This window comes from Phasianus colchicus, chromosome 4 (assembly GCF_987193195.1).
Source record: "Phasianus colchicus chromosome 4, bPhaCol1.hap1.1, whole genome shotgun sequence".
In the NCBI taxonomy this organism is placed as follows: domain Eukaryota; kingdom Metazoa; phylum Chordata; class Aves; order Galliformes; family Phasianidae; genus Phasianus; species Phasianus colchicus.
This window is the reverse complement of record NC_143439.1, coordinates 10,029,239-10,048,881: the sequence shown is the minus strand read 5'-3', so window position 1 is coordinate 10,048,881 and position 19,643 is coordinate 10,029,239. Positions and strand designations below refer to the sequence as shown.

The 19,643-nt window shown below is 38.1% G+C and overlaps 1 long non-coding RNA gene across 1 annotated transcript in view; it reads right to left on the bottom strand.

Annotated features, from left to right (window-relative positions):
• The window catches only part of LOC149918043 (uncharacterized), an 81,651-nt gene that overhangs the window by 59,765 nt on the left and 2,243 nt on the right, over positions 1-19,643 (bottom strand). The window contains exon 2 of the long non-coding RNA XR_016465801.1: positions 11,409-11,515. This is a non-coding gene — a long non-coding RNA (uncharacterized LOC149918043). The remainder of the gene's footprint in view (positions 1-11,408; positions 11,516-19,643) is intronic.

Below are 19,643 nucleotides of genomic sequence, written 5' to 3'. Positions count from 1 at the left end.
CTGAGAATTGTTTTACTTCGTGCTAGTTGTTGACACTGTAGCTAAGTGGTAAATCTTTCCATTCCTGTGAAACTTTGAAATCTCAAAAATCTGCTCCATGTTAGAATTAACCCCAGAAATTTCAAAGCTTCTCCATAAAATAAGAGCAAGGAGAGACTCAGTAATACCAATAAAAGCATTCCTGTCTGCCTTTAGTTTAGAGTCAGAGTGGGATTTGAAATTTGGCCTTCTGCAGTGCAGTCACAGTGCCCCATTCATTTTTCTTTCATTTATTTTCTCCTCATTTCCAGTGAAAGTGTCAATGAATCAGCATTTCCAACCAAAGTAATAATAACAATAATAACATCAACAATAATAATAATGACGATAGTATGATAAAAATAATATCATCTGTATCACTCCCCACATCTTTCACAGAAACAGCGAAAAAAATAGCCAGGCATTCTGCTTGCTCTTACTACAGCAAGCAAAAACAGGAATATAAAAAACCATAAGCACGTGCTTGACAGAAATACATATATTTTTAAGTAATTTGATAATATTAATCTCATCAGTTCTAAGATGGAAGTATAGGGACACAAACCATGCTGCTGAGTAACAGAGTCAAATAAATCAACACACTATTAACAGCTATTACAAATATTCTATTTTCAAATGGAAATGAAAAAATCAGACTAACGTTATTAGCCAAAGAATTTTCACCAGTCTTATTAATTTAAATTATTTAAGCCGGTTTCAACATCTGAAGAACTTTCTTACTCTCAAGGGAGATATTAAACATATATGCCTGCAATTCACAGATTGCTGCTGCTAGTCATCAGAATCTGGATTTAATTCCATCCAGCTCAGATTTCACCTCAAATTGAATAGTTCAATTCACTAAAAGCATTTCAAAATCAAACAGAAAAAAAATAATCTCATGAATGGTAGACAAACTAAAATTATGCATTTCCTTAAGGACCATAGAAAGTGAGATATCTGATCATTCAAATAACCTTGACAGCAAACTGTAACCAAATTTACATTCAGAGCCCTCTGCAAAACCTTCCTACCCTCAAGCAGAGCAACAGTCCTGCCTAACTTGGTACAATCTGCAAACTTACCAAGGGTGCACTCGATACTCTCATCCTGATCAATGATACAGATAATTTGAATCAGGTGTGAGGAAAAACCCAGGTCAAAGAGTTGGCGAAGAGTTCAGGAATCTTCACTCCCCATCCTTTATACATTTTAAATCTACTGTAACTAGAAGAAAGAGAAGATGAGGTAGTGCTCTTGTCATTTCAGCCTGTCCTAGGTAGGTGACTTGGCTTCGCTGTCTCCTCTTGAATGGCAGTCTGGTTTCAGAATGGCCAGCAGAAGAAACAAGATAATTCATCCATTCAGTCTCCCCAGCTATTAAGCAAATGGGGTATTCTGGTCTCTCCAAAATCTTTCATAATATTCCTCAATAAACCTAACAATCAGAGAAGGCTTCCAGAGCAGTCTCCAATCATGCCAAGGATTAACCAATATTTAAGTGCTATATGACTGCCCTGAGGAAGGAGCAGCTTTCCACTCGGGGAATAATGCATTCTTTGCAGATACTGAAGCTGACCAAACTGTAAATCCCCAAAGAGTATTCAAGGAAAACAAAGCGATCCCATTGGTATGTAAGAATGTATAGTTATATTTATTGATCAGCAGATTAAATCATTCCTTTTCTATTCTTTTTTTAATGAGACCAAGCTGGTAGTCATCAAAAACCTGTTAATTTTATGGCAGATGGTTTGAGGAATTTTATTTTATGTAGAATCAGATACACATTAAAACTTTCCCGTTTTTTATTTTCTTCTAGAAAACAGATATTTTGTTTTTCTAGTAACTCCTGTTCAGTGGATGAATCTATAACTTTCTACAATATTAGTCAAATGATGCTGTTCTAGAAGTCTTCTAAACATGCATGCCATTACATTACTGATTTCATGGTTTTAACCTCATTTCTGTAAAAGCAATAAAGATGCTAAATTATACAGTTCTGCCTGCGTTAAAAAAAATTCTTACAGTTGTTTCACTGAGAGGGTCTTCAACCTTCATTCTCTGAAGAAAGGACTTAAAATTTGGCAGGATGCTTTTCACTGTCACTATGCAATCTCACCCTGTTTGGACAAGCTATAAACTTCTGATAAATATCAAGAGTTTGCACGTGCTAAATAAAACCTTGTTAGAGCGTATCAAGCAACATTCCTTATGGAGTCTGCTTTCACATTTTGTCTTCCAGAACTGAACTGAGCTTTTTCTTGCAACAGCTCCTCATAGCTGCCAGAAACAATTATGGAACTGGGCACTGGAACAGAAAAGAGGCAAACAGTCTTCCTCTGTTCTCAATGTTCCTCTTGTTATACACACAGCTCAGAGAAAGAATCACTTGGTTTGGAAGACACAGTGCTCATAAAAAAAGTGAGTGAAAAGAGAATCTGTGTGGATGGGAAGGTTTGACAGCAGACAAAGGGCTATCAGTAAAGACTGCTGGCCATGTATGATACACTAATGGACAAGAGCAGAAGTGGCAAATTGGTGGGAAAAGTGTGCAGAAAATTAGAACTGCTTCCCACAGGAACCTGGAATAGGACACACAGCTCTCAGTTTTCAACACCCCTCTGCTGTAGGTACATGGCAGGGAAAGTCACTGCTAAACTGAATGTATCTTCTCCATGCTGTGGCCAACCCACAAAAAAGATGACAGCTTATGGCTGATGCCAGATACTCCATCTGGAGACATGCAAGAATGTGTGCTACAGGTATGTGAAATCTCCATTAATACCAATGTAGCAGTTTATTTTGTTCCACCTAATAGGGAAGCAGTTCTAATTTTCTGCACGCTTTTCCCACCAATTTGCCACTTCTGCTCTTGTCCATTAGTGTATCACACATGGCCAGCAGTCTTTACTGATAGCCCACTGTCTGCTTGCTTTTCAGGAACATCTTATTTTGTTTACTTTATGTCACCTTGCAAGACAGGATGGTCCATTAAAATCTGTATGAACTATGAAACGTGCTACAAAGTCTTACTCAAAATTCAGAACATATCAGTATTATTCACCTGTGCAACCTTTAATTGCTTCCTGCATGCATAATGACTACATTTAATCTCTTTTACATTAATATAACAATCCTGGATTGTTCAGTAGTGCTTATGGAATTATTAAGGTTTAGGCTTAGACATTAGCCTTATTTACTCCAGGGAGCCAGTGGTGCACTGGAAGGACCAAGAAAATCAAAGATCAGTTCTATCATCTGAATGTGAATTTAAAAGTCCACCTTCAGCCGAACAGGAGGAGATCCAAGGGGAATAATCAGCACTATAACTGATGACGGAATAGACTGTTCAAGTGAAAGGTAAGAGATGAGAAAAGAAAGGTCTCAAAAATGGAATGGAAGGCTGCTTTATTGGAACTGTGTTCTCTGAAATCTGTCAGAAGACCTGAATTCTTACAACAGCAACAGAAGTCAACAAGAGTTTTTCTTTTTTATTTTTTTTTCCTTCACACTTCAAGCCCTACAAACAGCTCCAAACCATATAAGCAGTCAGACCAAAAGTCTCCTACATTCTGAGGACTGGACATTCTTGAAAAAGCAGGATTTGCTCTTTCAGTGTTTCAAGTACACACATATTTCTGTGGAGACATAGCAGCTCATTTCACAAAATAAATTATTTCTTGTTTGCAGAGAACTCATTTAATACAGTAATAATCACATAGAAAATCCCACATGGAAATTAGCTACTCAAGGCAGGGTTTGGCTAGAGAGGTCACACACAAAGCAATCAGGGCAAACATTATGCAACCAAGAAGTTATGCTGTGTTGTCAACTCAGTTGAGGTACGTTTAACTGGAGCAACACAGCACCATATAGGGATAGACAGGCTTGCTCTGAATGACAGACACTGCTCCCTCTGGGTCAAACCACCCTACTGCTCAGTAGGGCTATGAAGATAAAAGTTTCCTGAATTAATTAACTTACTGAACTTCCCATCCAGAATTTATTGATACTTCTGTAAATAACAGATGTATGCTAGGAACTAGGTTGTAGGGCTACAGGAACACAAAAGGAGCCAGACACCCCTAGTTCTCACATCCACTGATGGGAGACAGTTCTGAAGTAGTCAAGATAAGTGTCCTCAAATACTATTGCTTTTCAGCACACATAGTTTGGAAGCAGACGAACCCTTAGCTCTTTGACTTCCACCATAATATGCTGCACAAAAACACAAAACGGGGCCATGATTCACATGTTTCAATGCAAATAGCTATGGAGATACACTATGGACTACAGTTCTCACTGTCTCTTGTGGAAAGCTTGTGAGATCTTTGTAACTCCTTGAACCCAGGGAGTTATACTTCAAAAGATCAACTAGCAATGAGTCAGCAACCCATGCCACTAGGACAGGAACAAATTCTGTTTATTGTAGAAAATCTTAAATTCACCGAATGATAAATTTGTGAAGGACTGTCTTCATGTCTGAGGATCAGATCCTTAAGGTCTGCGTAGAAGTAGCTTACATGGCTCTTGGCTCAATTGAGGGACCACAAACGTTGTGTACTATGGAACGACTCAACACAATCTGAAGGGAATATTTCCTTCAGTGCAGCTGCAAAATACCATAAATAGGCATTCTCTCTTGCTTCCTTACAAAGAACAAGATTTCAGACTTGGCTCAGTAAAACATCTGCTTCACTTGAGGGAGATAATCCCCTTCATTTCTTTACTGCAACCATATGTAATAGAAGTAACATAAAACAAACAAACAAACAAAAAACGCAACAACATTTAAAAGAGAAGTCTGCATTTTGGTCATCTTTTCTGTCTTCACGTGTATCTGTAATAAAAGCTTTTAACACCACGTTGGTATCATTTTCACTCCTATATACCTACAAAGAAAAGTTAATGCATAGCAAGGAATGAGCCAGAAGAGCATGAAAATCAAAGGGCTCTCAGTAAAGCGCCTGTTGCCTTGCACAGACTCACAGGTCATGAAAATTGCTTGGGTGTATTATGTTGTAATAAGGGATATATATCCACTGTTCTATCAGATACTGCAACTGCTTATACTTACTGCAACTGGCAAGACTGCAGGTTGAGTGCCCGTAACTATTTAAAGTACAGCACTGCCTGTTCTTTTTCCTTTCTCATCTTCAAATTGCTATAAAAATGAATCATTCACACGTTAAAATAGCACTACTGTAATGAACCCGCAGTACGTCATCTTTTCCCAGATAAAATGTTCCTTAGTATTTTTTTAATGAAATGTTTTTAATCTACTTTATTTTTCTCTTCTCTGAGACAATAATTGAAAACAAATAACATATTATACATCTCTTACTCTTCATTCCTTATGCACACGTCCCAGAGACGCTGGTGAGAATTCTTTAGCACAACAAGCATACACTGAAGTACTTTGTGTTGTCTGTCTTTCTATCCAACTTTGCCTTTATGTTGAGTTTTGGGTTAAATGTTGCATAGTTTGCTTGTGTTTTAATTAAGGATATGCTTCTTTCACATTTGTTTAATGAAATTCATGGTACTCAGGTGTCTGATACCTTTTCCTGTTTTCCAGGATTATTTTTCCAGGATAATTTTTCCAGGAAATGAGACTTCCAAGCTAGAAAACATTCTGGCCACAAAGGTAATGCCATCAAATTATTCACTGTACTGGTAAACTACAGATGATTCACTGGTGCTTCTCTAAGGTTGTCACCAAGCAACATACTGTGCCAATGCACATTACTCATTGATAATCTTTGGTGACAAGCATTTAGAAATGCTGTAGAAGCAATAGGAATGAACATTTGTATTGAAAAAATGATTTCTTGCATATACTCCCTCTGAAAAACTTGTGATACTTTTATAGGACTGTTACTCCAGTGCCTTGCTATATTCTGCTAATCTGGCAATGATTTCCCTAAATCAGGGTAACAACTCTGAGAATACATTTTTGTTCAGAAAACATGAATACAAGTATCAGAACCTAGATAAATACTTTGGACACTTCACCAGTACAATTCAAAAATATTGAGTAACCACTATCCAACGGGTAAGTATGACCTAAATTCTTCTAATTGATCACTTTCTACACTATAGTCAATGGACCATTTAATCAATATGCACCATACTCCTTGTAAAGCACTGGCTTCCTAGCACATCACCGTCTTATCAAGATAGTTTTGCATCCTGTTTGAAAACACTTTAATGAACAGAGTGTGCCTGGTACCCTCAGCAGGCTGGTTCTGCAGCCATTTCCACCGCTCCTGTTTTTCCATGTAGCAGAATAATCACTGCTTGTTCTCAGTTCTGTGCTACTTTTTCTGTTTTTCAACCTGCTCCAAATACTTGATGTAAGTCTTTATTGCCTCTGATTCACCATCTTTTCATACTTCATGTATGACTGCATAGTTTCCTGGTCTTATTTCTGTATTTATTTCTTTCACTAATCTCTCCTTATCCTACTTTCTCTATGAACATGGCCAGAGACATGCACGCCATGACTATGTTATAGCTATTTTTTTTGCCTCTACTTATGCTTTATACAGTTTTAAGCAAGCTGTCACATAGTCCTACAACATCATCAACCACAATTTTCAAGTAAACTCCAGTCACTAATGAATAATTAGCCATAAGCAATTTAGTCTTTTTTGTTTCTGTTCTTATTTGATGATTTCATTCAATTATTTATTCCTGAAAAAAAAAAAGCCTTCTCTGAAAGTTAGTTCATGTCTTAATTCCTTCAGATGTTACCTTCCTGTCCTCTTTTCAGGTGACAGACAATATTAAGGAAGAGAAAGGGAAACAAGCAGGCATGCAGGATAGAAAGCAAACTGAGTAGGACAGAAAGAAAAAGAAAAAAGACTGAAAGATTCAGAGATAAAGTCAGAGAGGGGAAACGGAACACCAAAAGAAGGTGGAAGAAAATCGGTATTAAAAGAAACAGCTGAGCATTAAATGGAAAAAGAAGGAAAAGGAAAGAAAGACATAAGCAAAGACATCCTAGCCATAGACAGCAAAAAGGGTGAGACACAAGACAATAAGAAAGAACAGACAAAGAGGAGAGAGAAAACAAGGGAGATTAATGAAGACCAAAAAGAAGCCCTGGCAAGATGATCCGTATCAGAAATACATGGCGGTTTTTTAACCAAAATTGGAGATGCAGAGTATAATGGGGAACAAATGGGGAACACTACAGACCAGAGTGGAGGACCAAGAACAATAAACAAAAAGAAATATTTTAAAATAAATGAGCGCAGACTGAATAGAGCAGTTGTGCTGTTGAATGCTCTAAACAGGAAAGGGCTTCTGAGTTACAAACATTAATCCAATATTGTTCTACAATTTAAAAGGTAGTAGGATGCTAAAAGCCATTAGCATAAAATGCAAGTGCTGTGTTATATTTTGTACATTTCTCTTACATGTTTGATAATTCCATACGTAACAGTGCTTTGAATAAGGATACTGAAACTGGCACAGTTCTGCTGTCATCACTCAAAGATACATAGTAATAGTAAATGTACACTTAGTATCTTGCTTCTGATTGCTTACTGCAGTCTTTTCCAAGCTGTAATCTGCCTGGTTCCACCTAAACATTATAATTATTTTTAATGGAGATGGAAATCACAACAAAGGATGTGATATTGCTGTTCACGAGGCACTGGTTAGAGCTCATGCTTAGTATTGCTCATTTTGTTACAGACTGGGAGCTAATGTTAAACATAATGGATAAATATATAGGATAAGTTCAGCTTCAGTGATAACTGCTTGAGAGAAACCGTATGTTGGCAGATACACTCATTTCAAGTATGGCACCACAGTATCTTTAAAGGTAGAATATTATCCAACAAAGAAGTAAGTACACAGCAGCCAAATGGAATCCTTTGAAATTATATAATCAGATAAAAAATAGTTGGTTCTCACAGTGATTTCAATGGACAGAGCTTGATTATCATCACTATGTTAATCACCATAAGGGAAAAAGAGTGAAATGCTAGAAAACACATACAGAAGACAAATGCAAAGCCAGCAAAGATACTACGAATGAATAATACCCGTTTTGCTTAGGTTGATATTAAAATTCTAACTAGCTCCAACTGATCTGAGAATTAAGCAGAGTTTTCTGTCAATCTAACCAGGAAAAACAACAGCAGCCCACCATTTTTCAGGACAGGTGCAAGCTTCCACTTGAAGCACCCCCCTTGAAGATTGTTTTGAAAGTGTAGCTAGCCGCTCCAGACATTTGGCTGAGCTCAGGAAAAAGGGTAAGACCAGTCTCAGCCTCTTTTTCTGGATGGACAAGGCACAACAGTTGGGCTTTAAGCACGGTTAAGTATCTGAGCAATAGGTAATATTTGCTTGTGAGGGCAGTGCGTGCCCTTACAGGCGTTTCCTAGCTCCTCCTTGGCAAATGCAGCAGGCCAGATGGAATTGTTCCTTGGGCTGCCAGTTGGACCACCCTGGTTTGTACCAAACAGGATTTTAAAAAACCCAAGGGGATGGAAAAAGTCTGAAAATTAACATCTAAAAATAAACAGGAAATGAAGGCAGAACTGTTTCACATGAAGTGCCATAAGTACATGAAATAGAATTGTCCCGTTAAAATTATCAAAATGATGGATTCAAGTAAAAACACTGTGAAAAGTGAAAATAACGTTGGGGCAGAAGGGGAAAGGAAGAGTTTTATGTAAACAAAACAGTCTGAACAACCGCAGTTACAACAATGCTATCACTGGAACCACACATGGATATCTTCAATGAAAGGTAAAGGAATGTGTCCATGGTACAGGATTTAGGTCTGAAACATGTTAACTTTAACAAGATTCCTGTAGTCTCCTTTGGAATCCCTTCCTTGTTACAGCAGCTATGGCCTATAGCTTGAACTGTTCTTCACTGAAGTAACAGCTTTGAGATACTGAGACTTGGGCTGAATAGAAAACGGACATTAACATTCTATCACTTGCACTGTATAAATGAGCACAGTTAGAAAAGAGAAAATGACTGCACAACAACAATAATAAACAGCTTACTAGTTACCAAGTAAAAGTTCTTAAGATTTAAAGCAGATTATTTTCCATATGGATATGAGATGCTGTCCGTCTGTGAGAGCACACTATTTTCAATACATATTATTTAATGAAAACTTAATGCCAAATAGAAATATCACCACCTATGACTTGATAGTAACTGGAAAAGTCAGAAGAATCTCTCAAAAATACAAAGCATAATCCAGTAGCATTAAGAGAAAACTCAGATGATCTACACACGACCTTGTCCTTTCGTAGATTCTCCTACTGCAAAGCACTGTGAAACTCAATCAACAAAAATACAGATACAAATAATGTATAAATACATTACTTAGGCAAGGTACCATCGATGCTGAGATATTGAACAAAATATCACAATATGCTATTGCTTCTGGTATTTCACTTATCTGAGACCTTCAGATACAGAATTCTGCATTTTCTAATTTTGGCGTTTTACACAAATGTGAGCACTGGAGCACTTTTGTTAACTAAACAGTTTCCCTAAAAATTTAAACACAGTGAAGCACAATCAAGCCTTATCAGATAGATTACTAAGAAGGACTTGCTAGGATACTTGAGCTACCAACCAAAACAACATATTCAGCACATGTTTCTGCAGCAGCTAGAAGCCTTAAAAAGTCTTCCTACCCTGCAAAGCTAACTCTGCTGAGTAACACTTCTTTCTTAGGGTGAAAGAAAAAAAAGATATTCCTTTCCTGCAGGCTAAATGGAATGTGAAATATTAAGGACTGCAAACAGGAGAAGTATCACTTTGAGCTATTTTGATTTGTTGAACTCTCCCCGCAGTTACAGCCAGCAATATGGTTAAATTCCTAACTATTTCCAATTTTTAGGTGGCTGTATCTGAAGTGATGCCATGGAAATGATAGCGACTATTACCTCTCATTGACCATGCTTGTGTGCCAAAGCTTTTCAGCTTGCAAGTGGAACAGCACTAGGTTCCATTTTTTATGTACCAGTGCTAAAAGTATAATCTGAAAAGGATGCCATATTTTTCTAGTTCACTCACTACTTCCTAATAATAATAATATTTCTATAGTTGGGATTTAAAGTAATGAGTACAGTAATTCAGTGCAAGAGAGTCTGGTTAGCAAAGAGGATATCATAAGACCATCAAAGATGATGGACAGAAACTGGATTCCACTTTGGTTAACAGGATTAAACTATACTACCTTTATGAATTTCGCAATATCACTATATTTCAATATTCTAAACCAGTAATGCACAGGATAGAGCACAAGGCAATTTTTGTTTCATGGGTACTTTTTTGCCTTTTAAATAAAATAGCACTGAAGGGTCTTTCTAGAAAGTTGCTGGGGCAGATTCATAGGTAGTACAAGTTATCATAGCTGAAATCAACAGAAACATGACTGTTCTGAACCGCTGATAAACTCCTGTTCTCTTTTTAAAGAAGATTTTGAATATGACCAGAAAAGGATCACCTGTCACAGATTTTCCATGCCTCACATACCCAGGAAAATATTCTGTCTCTGCTACAGGTTTTAGCAAAAGTACCACTGGTATCAGTGAAGCCCAGATATTTTTAGTTCTTTATATGTTTGTACTATCAACACTTTAAAAACTGAGGATTTTTCAATTTTTCTGTAACTTAAAGAATTTTAGACTCTTAGCAATGTAAATGGATATGGTTTCTTTTCCCAAATTTATAAATCATGTTAGGATTTAAACAAGAATAAGTAATGTATTGTTTTCTTTTTTCACTGCATGCAATCTTTGCTCATTTATTTAGAATTATTCATAGAACAAAAGAAACTACCATTGTGAATATGAACGTAGCTCAGCTTTCACACTCTAATTCAACAAGACTCAATCACCACCTACATATATTTAACTCAGTAACAAGAGAAAGTGTGTACTTAGTCCGTATACAACACCACTCTAAGCAGTGTTACTCCTTTAACCTCTATACTTCCATTGTTTCTTTAAAGTTTCTACTGATTACTGTAATATCAATTAAATGACAAAATAAAATACGGATTGCCACTATGCAGAACAACATACAAATAACTGTAAAATGCAGATGGCAAATTCACTTCCAAGGGTCTTAAAACAGAAGGCCAGAAATATATTAATATGACATAAATAATAAAGGCTGTGAGGAGAGTTGTATACAGCCTTCTATTTAATTATGTGCCTCATTCCAGTATTAACACTGTAATCATTTCAAAAGCTAGCTGATTCAGTTTGAGCCAAACCACCGTATGAAAATAAAATTAATTTTGATGTACACTGTACCTGAAATCAACAGCAAATAGTATTCTCTAGTAATATTTCCACTTTTTATTGTCAACAAAAAGTTTTTAAATGAAAACTAATTACCCATTCTCAGCGTGAAACATCGATGGAGTTGGCGGTGGAATCATACTTGGGTGGCAGCACTCCTCACCATCTCAGCCAAAATTCACACAGCCAAGGGTATTGGCTACCTGCAAGACAGTGATATCATCATTTCCAATTGTATCCTTTCAAAAGATATGTAAACAAAATCATAGCATCAAGCAATTTGGCTCTTAGTAAAGCTTCATTTCCACAAGGAAAGCAAATTTGAGAAACTGCAGCTGCAGAATCTTATACACGTTTTGAAAATGTAAAACTATGGCCATGAAAACAAAGGAATTTTTATCAGTCACTTGAATAAAAATATGTGAATATTCGCTCACTTCTGACAGATACTGACCCAGAAGAAACTCGTTTCTTTTTTCATCGAGTTGATGATAGATATTCCAAAATGTTTACAAATATACAGATGCAGCATTAAACCTATATGACAAAGCATAAGATGTCTAAATTTTTGTTGCTTTACGTTAAAACAGAGTAAAGTCACTGAAACAGGGCATACTCCTCTGAGAAAAGTTAGAAAATAAATGTTTTATCAAATAAGAATGAGACTACATTGTAATGGTTTCTGTTTCAGAGCTAACAAGAAAACACAGATTCCTTAATTGTTCTAAAATTAAGTAGTGCACCAGCCAATTCTTGCTCCCTATCAATGCATGACTGAAAATTTTCCATATCAATTACTATTAAGAAATATAAAAATGAACGTAAGAATATATAGCTTAACAGATATACTGTATGTGATCACTGCACTCACAAGAAATAAAGCATTGCACTGTTGTAATGCTCAAGTTTGGGCCAAGGTTAGAAGGACAATGATAATAAAGGAATGATCAAGAGAGAGCTGATGAATGCAGAGAACAGTGGGGTCATGGGTTCTGGAACAAGTCACGACTGAGGATAAAGCATGTCTGAAAGAACCTTTATTTCTTTATTCACTTTTCCTTTCCTACTTTATCATTAATTGCTAGCTTTTTTTTCTGTTCTTCGGTGCTAGCCTAATTTTCCTTTTATTCATAGAAATTTATTTTCTTCAAAGAAAAGGACTGTAGGTATCTTAGCTCTACCCGACAATAGGTGAACTTTGGCATGCTTTGAAATATGATGTCAGAAATGACCATTAGTCCATTCAAATGTTACATCTTCAGAATTTAGCGTCATTCTAGTAGTAGGTAGGATGTAGGTAGGTGGGCCTCAAGATACAGTGCGGAATCCCATGTGAGAAATCTCTAAACTAAAGATCAGTAAGAAACAAAAGAAGCAAAGGACTGTTAGCCTGTCAAAACTTTTTTTTAAGGAAGCACCCTTTGTACATCTGATATGGCTCCCTCCTAGTAGCAAACCAGAAATACTGATAACCCATAATTACTTCTTCATCTGCTAAAAATCATGTATTTTTCCATAATGTTAAAAATCAATATTTAAACTTTTTAAAACTATAACCTAAAAAAAAATCTACGGGCAACTGTACAGCTATTATCAGTCTATTCAGCTATGTCAAAACAATTCCAATTCCAGAGGAGCTCACTGATTTCTTGTTACAACAGCAGCCTCAGGGAATGTACAGCTGTCATTTAGAAGTGTTCCCCAAAGTTTTGTCTGTACAGATTACTTACTCATGAGACAGACAAGTGCCCTTGATGTTAAAGTTCAAACCCTTTGGAAAGCCATGCTTGGCAGAGCGATACACAAACCTCCCAGAAGAACTGAATATTCGGTGTGAGGTTTATAAAAACATGTAGGTCCACAGAGAGCAGCCCACACAATCCCTCAGTTTCTTCAAGCTGGAAGGGGCACAGGATGAACTCAGGGCCTTTCACCATTATAAATATTCAGATAAGTTTACCATAAACAGTCTACTGAAAGTACAACGCTAGCAACTCAGCCTTAATACTACAAAAAGACTAATTAATTAATATTGGAAAACAAACAAAAACGCAGCTGCTAGAATTATTCCCTTGTGAACAATCAGCTGACCCTTGATTTTCCAAAAAATGTTAACGCCTGCTGAAGCTCATTTGACTCTTACCTATACCTGACTGATTAGCTAGAAAAATTTACTAACTATAGTCTGTTGTCCTGCAAGCTACGAAAACTATGTAATTCCCACACTAAAACACGTTACAGTTGACAGGTCTGAAAAGTGGCACTGGTTATCGTCCTCTACTGAAGTCAACAGCAAATCCATTGGTTGTTATATCCCATTGGGGTGATCTCTGTCTACTGATCTTGTATCAAACACAGAAAGTAGTTTGCAACTATTTACCAAACCTGGAAATTTCCTGTTTTAAATCATCATTCAAGCTCTTTTATAAAAAAAAAATAATATGGAGAAAAGGAAAGGTCAAAATGCTAGAATCAATCACTTCAAGCCTTGTTTTTTGCTACAATCAGAACAGAACTTCAGCCTCATTCAAACAGCTAGTATGTGGTGACCATTCCTTGGGAAATTAGGAACTCTCTTACATCTGTAATGAATTCCATGAAGCAGTACTGCTCATCCTTAAAGTTCATTTGATGGTGATTATAATACATGCCTCAAGGTTAGGACGTAGTGCTTAACTCAATCACTTGGTTGTAAACATAATTTCAAATCCCGTGGAAGCTGGGATGCATACAAAAATTTCGGGATTAAGGTCACCTCACCTGGACTTCTGGGCCACACACTGAACACATTCATGCAGACAATACTACAAAACAAACCGTGTATCTTGTGTTATATCTTGTATGACTTTTAAGTGCTATAATCATTAGATCTCAGCTGTTGCTCCCTACTTTGGGAAATGGCTTAGCATTCAATGCATATACTGAGCCCACTGATTACACTGGAATTGGACAACTGAAGGATACTGAAGTTGTGCTTTTCTTCTTGATACACTATTTATTTTAATATTATTAAGTAAGACATGAATAATGCCAGTCCACCTAGTGCCAAGGAAGAGGACTCACAGAATCACAGAATCACTGAGGTTGGAAAAGACCCACAAGATCATCCACTCCAACCATCCAGCTATCATCAACAGTACTCACTAAACCATGTCCCTCAACACAAAATCCAAACATTCTTTGAACACCTCCAGGGTCGGTGACTCCACCACCTCCCTGGGCAGCCCATTCCAGTGCCCAACCACTGTTTCAGAAAAGTAGTATTTCCCAACGTCCAGCCTGAATCTCCCCTGGCGCAGCTTGAAGCCATTCCCTCTAGTCCTATCACCAGTTACACGAGAGAAGAGGCCGACCCCCAGCTCACTACAACCTCCCTTCAGGTACTTACAGAGAGCAATAAGGTCTCCCCTGAGCCTCCTCTTCTCCAGACTGAACAATCCCAGCTCCTTCAGCCGTTCCTCATAAGGCCTGTGCTCCAGACCCCTCACCAGCTTTGTCCCCTTCTCTGAACCCGCTCCAGGGCCTCAATGTCTTTCTTGCAGCGAGGGGCCCAAAGCTCCCTGTAGAATATTTTCATGTTGGGCCAAAGGAAGGTTCTCTTCCAAGTTTAATAAATTTGAGATCAATGAACAAGCAGTTTGCTGGTTGTTCTTAACAGGTTTGCCATTTTGGCTGCTTTTCTCTTTGTTTCTGGCAATAATACAGCCTTCAGTTCTACTTGTGGCCATCTTATGGTTATGGTGCCTGCTTGCATCAGGAAAACTTGAGAGAACCAGACTGTGAACGCGCATAGAAGATGCAGCATATTCTTTTGCACACTACAGTCTATCTAACATGGAAACACAACACGGACTGGAAGAAGTTTTCTATTATACCTGTTCAGGAACAGATTCAGCATCTACTACTGTATCTCCTTATCCTGGGTTATTTATTTTTTAAAATGTGCTTTGACTTTAAGTTCATTTAAAGTTCATCTGGCATTTACATCAGTTTATACCTTTATCCAAGGATCTTCTTTGTTCATACATATTCCAGTTAAATGAAAGAAATGATTCACACATTGCCACCTGCGTGTGAACCTACCACCTACTTAGATTTATTTCTCTCCAAAGTTAATGGAGTCTTCGTGTCAAGGTTTGAAGAACGTACACGGTCCCATCTGTCTTTGATGACCACATTCCTGGCAAAATAATATCAGCCTGCAGAAACAGAGAGTTCCAAAACCTAATGGTTGGACAGTGCTCCATGCGCATAAAGTAGCTTTATGACCACACACTGAAATCCTAGCCAAACTGCTGTCTATATTTCATTTTAATTACAACTAACTTAAGCATCACTTTCTAGTTAAAGCTTGAATACTGTAAATAAACTAAGATCCACAGACTTGAAACCTGCTGTGCATCATGGAATCGAGAGGGAGGACAAGCAGACCAAGCTCAGTCACTTCCCAAAACCAGTCTTCATCACAATTAGCTGTTTACAAAATCACCTGTGCCTTCCAACTTTGTCTGTGTATGACTGGGACTCAGACTACAGCTTTAATTCTCTCCAGACTGATCTCATGCAGTTAGGATCTAGGCTGCTAGCACGACGCTCCCCATAAGCCTTCAGGGAAGCAAGACAGAAAAAGTTATTAAGGGTAAAATTTGCAACTTAGGTAAGCACAGCTAAATGGAACTCTTCAGAAAGTTGATACTATGCATGCATTACACTGCCACAGACAAGAAGCCTACAAGTGCACACGAGCTTCCAGAAGCATGCACGGCATCAGAAGTGTGAGGCAGTTTTCAGCACCATTCTGAAATCCTTTAGGATGAGCCAAAACCACTGACTGAGCATGCTGCTAGCATGAGTCTGAGAAGGACTGGTAGGTACACTGGTACCTCCCTCTACATGCCAAGGGACATGGTAGTTTAGAGAAAGATGTGTCGAGAAGCATGTTTTTGAGATGAACTCCCTGCTTTCCTAAAGACAAATTACACTACTGAACTAGATAATCTTCCTTCTGAAAGCTAAATTACACGAGTAAGATATATATTTTCCTAAGAAAGTATCTGCAAATAGTTACTGATTCCGTTGTTATTTCCTACCCGTGGGGAAAACTGTTTTTTACTACCTGGAAAGCACAGTTTAAATTGAATGTATGTTCTATCTGCAGCAATGCAGCATGTGGTGCCTTAGCATTTATTAGGTGAAAGCTACTATGAAGAATTTCCAACACCAAATCTTCCATATCAAATATGAATCGATTCATTGATTTATGAAATGTGAAATGCATATGCACCACACTGCCACAGACAAAATCTGTGGAATCCTATCTGACATGCCAGCCATCGAGCAGCTCATAGCAGAGTTCTGTGACTGCAGAGCTTTGTGACTGCCATGCCATGATTTCTATCCCTGCCTTTCGCAGGCAACAAATAATATTAGGCACAATCATTTAGGCCCCTTATTTAGTTCAAAACTGCACACTATCACTTATTCAGAAAGACCTTTATCCCTTTGATAGCTATTAAAAGCATTTCACCATTTCCTTGATTGCATCTTATACAAAGTGTCCCTAGAGGAATTAAGGATACTCCACAAGCTGGAGCAAGGGTTGGCACACACGTGGCTAGTAAACTGCAATCAGCAGTGGGGTCACTACGGTTCCTGCTAAGAAAGAAAGGTTTTCCCATGGCAGCTTCCTTTGTCTCTTTGTAATACACATAAATATAGACGTGCTGTTGAGGTGAATTACAGAAGGCAGTAAAAGTATGCAGACCATAGGCAAAGGGGCCTCTTGAGTCCTCATTCTTTCATAAAATGGCTCGCTTTATCTGCCTTCTGGTTAGCCTAGCTTATGTTGCAAAGCTGAACACAGGTAACTGATGATTTGTGTTAGCAGCTGAGGTGATGTGCTAAAATAATCTGTAGTTCATATTCCCTGTTGAGTCAATCAAGCGGAGCTCACATCAACCAAATACTGCTTTTGTACAAAGAACTCGGGGTTTTTTGAAGTCATCTTTAGAGACCAGACACATTAGTTTATAGTCCCAAATGGTCCAGGTGGCTTCAGATGGTTTAGAGGATTTCTTTTAAGAGCCTAGGGGAACTCTGTGGTAAAGACATACCCTAAAAACTTGTCTGTGACTGTCTGGGCATCTATTTTCCCATAAAAAAAAATATCCCAGCAAGTTCTGTTCATTCATGTTACACCAGCTTTCACACCTCGTATTTGTGGTATGCAAAGACAAGCAGCATTTTATTCTGAACACCAATGAAATGATGTGGGCTATAGCATATAGTGGATAGAACCAACCAGAAACGTTCTGACCAAACTGAAAAATTCTGTTACATCACAAGTAAAAATATAAGGAAAAATATAATGGTTTTAGAAACTTCTGACTAACCGCAAGATGCTTTCCTGAAACCACTCCAGCAGTTTTCCTTCTTCACTACCAGAGGAGCAGCAGCAGCAAATGGACTTGAAGAGTTCACAGCTGTGGGGAACTCCTGCCACAGAGACTGCCCGGGAGTCGGGGTTTCCTGATATTCCAGGTCTTTGCTCTGAAGCCACAGGAACCCTAGCCCTAGTCATGCAGCTGAGAGCCAGAACAAACTCTGCTTCTAATGGGACTCTCAGGACAGTCAGGCTTTCACCCAAAAAAAAGCCAGATGCGCAGAAACCCGGACTGCCAAACCTTGACATTCCTGCCCAAGTTCTCACTCCAAATTTCCAGATTCCTGGGTCTCAAGCCATCCAGTTGACAGGGAAATGGGGAGATAGGACCATTAAGTTTCAGAAGCCACGGCTGAGGCAAAAGTCTCTGATCTTGGACTCTCAAGCTCAGTCTCACTTCAAAGTAATGTAAAGTAACTTTCTAACTACTCTAGAAAGATTTTTCTACTTTCCTTTCTGAGTGAAACATTATTCAAATTTTAAGGCTTTTTTTTTTTTTCTTTCCAGAATTTAATCTGGAACACTAACTTTTGAGTACACATACTGAAGAATCTATGATGGAGTGTTTCTCACACTCTGGCTTCTACAGTACAGTTTTCTACAATACAGAGGGAACTCAACGAGAACATGAGTCAATAAGAAATAAAGTAGAATCACACACAGCACTGTTTAGGGAGTATGCTTTAAATAACAAGTGTACCATTATAATGGACTGAAAATTGTAACGTTGATGAGACACAGAGAGTTACCACCCTCATTTCACCTGACAATGGACTGGTCCTGAAAGTAAGGACTGCTTTTTTTTCTCTTAAAATAAATGTCAAGGTAAAACAGCGTTTCAGAAGTTCAACTCAAATCCCAGCTACAACAAAAGCAAAGCTATTCTCCAATAGCTGAAGTCCACCTGTTTTACCCAGTGAAATGTCCCCAGTAAAAGGGTGATCTTCCTGAACTTAAATACCCTAATTTCTCAGGTGCAAACCAAGGTGTGTTGGCTCGTTTCCTAACCTGCTCCAACACTGCAAAATTCCACCCCATGGCATGCCAGGTATTTTCCACCCACGTGGAAGGACAGAATTTAGTCTTGCTATCACTGTTAAATTTACACAGCCTAGCTGCAAAGACGAGATGGCTACGTGAGGTTCTTCTGCGAATCATAGCAATACATAACAGTGTGCTGCCAGACAACACACTGGCAGTTCAGGTATAATCTGATGCTTCCTTAATCTGAGTAAATCCATCAGACCTAGTCCTCACAGCGCCCTGAGATCCCTTTGCCCAGCTCCTGTATCCGTCAGTTAACTCATATGATAACTGCACTTCCCCAAACTGACGTCAGAGCCACTGCCATATTTCCTTTATCTGATCAAAATACTAACTTTAAATCTTAAAACAGGTTTCTTGGTGCGTTTAAATGCCCTTGCAAAATATTTATGAAGGTTTAAATTCAAATGCCGAGCCACAGAAATTAAAAAGAAAACAAGCTGTAAGTTCAATTGCATGCATGGTCTCCACCTTATGCAGGGTATTCTGGCACTGTTTAACTCACATTATACACATCCCACCATGTGTAATGATACAGACAGTAACAAAGTTAACAAAGGTAGCGGTATCGGTAAGTAGGGTCTGCTTATCTCCTGGGCACACCTAGAGGGAAACCCAGCTACATTCAAAAGCTGTAGCAGTAACAGCTTCCTTTTAATTTGCTAACCCTTGCACACAGAACCGTATCGTAATTGAAAGATCCTCACTGCCATCCTACAAACTCTGAACAAATGACAGAATTTATTCATCTCTGCTTTGGGCATTATCACGTTTAATCATTTCCAATAATGAACTCCACATGACAGAACCCAGGTTGCATTAGAAGACTGATGTGTTTATTAACC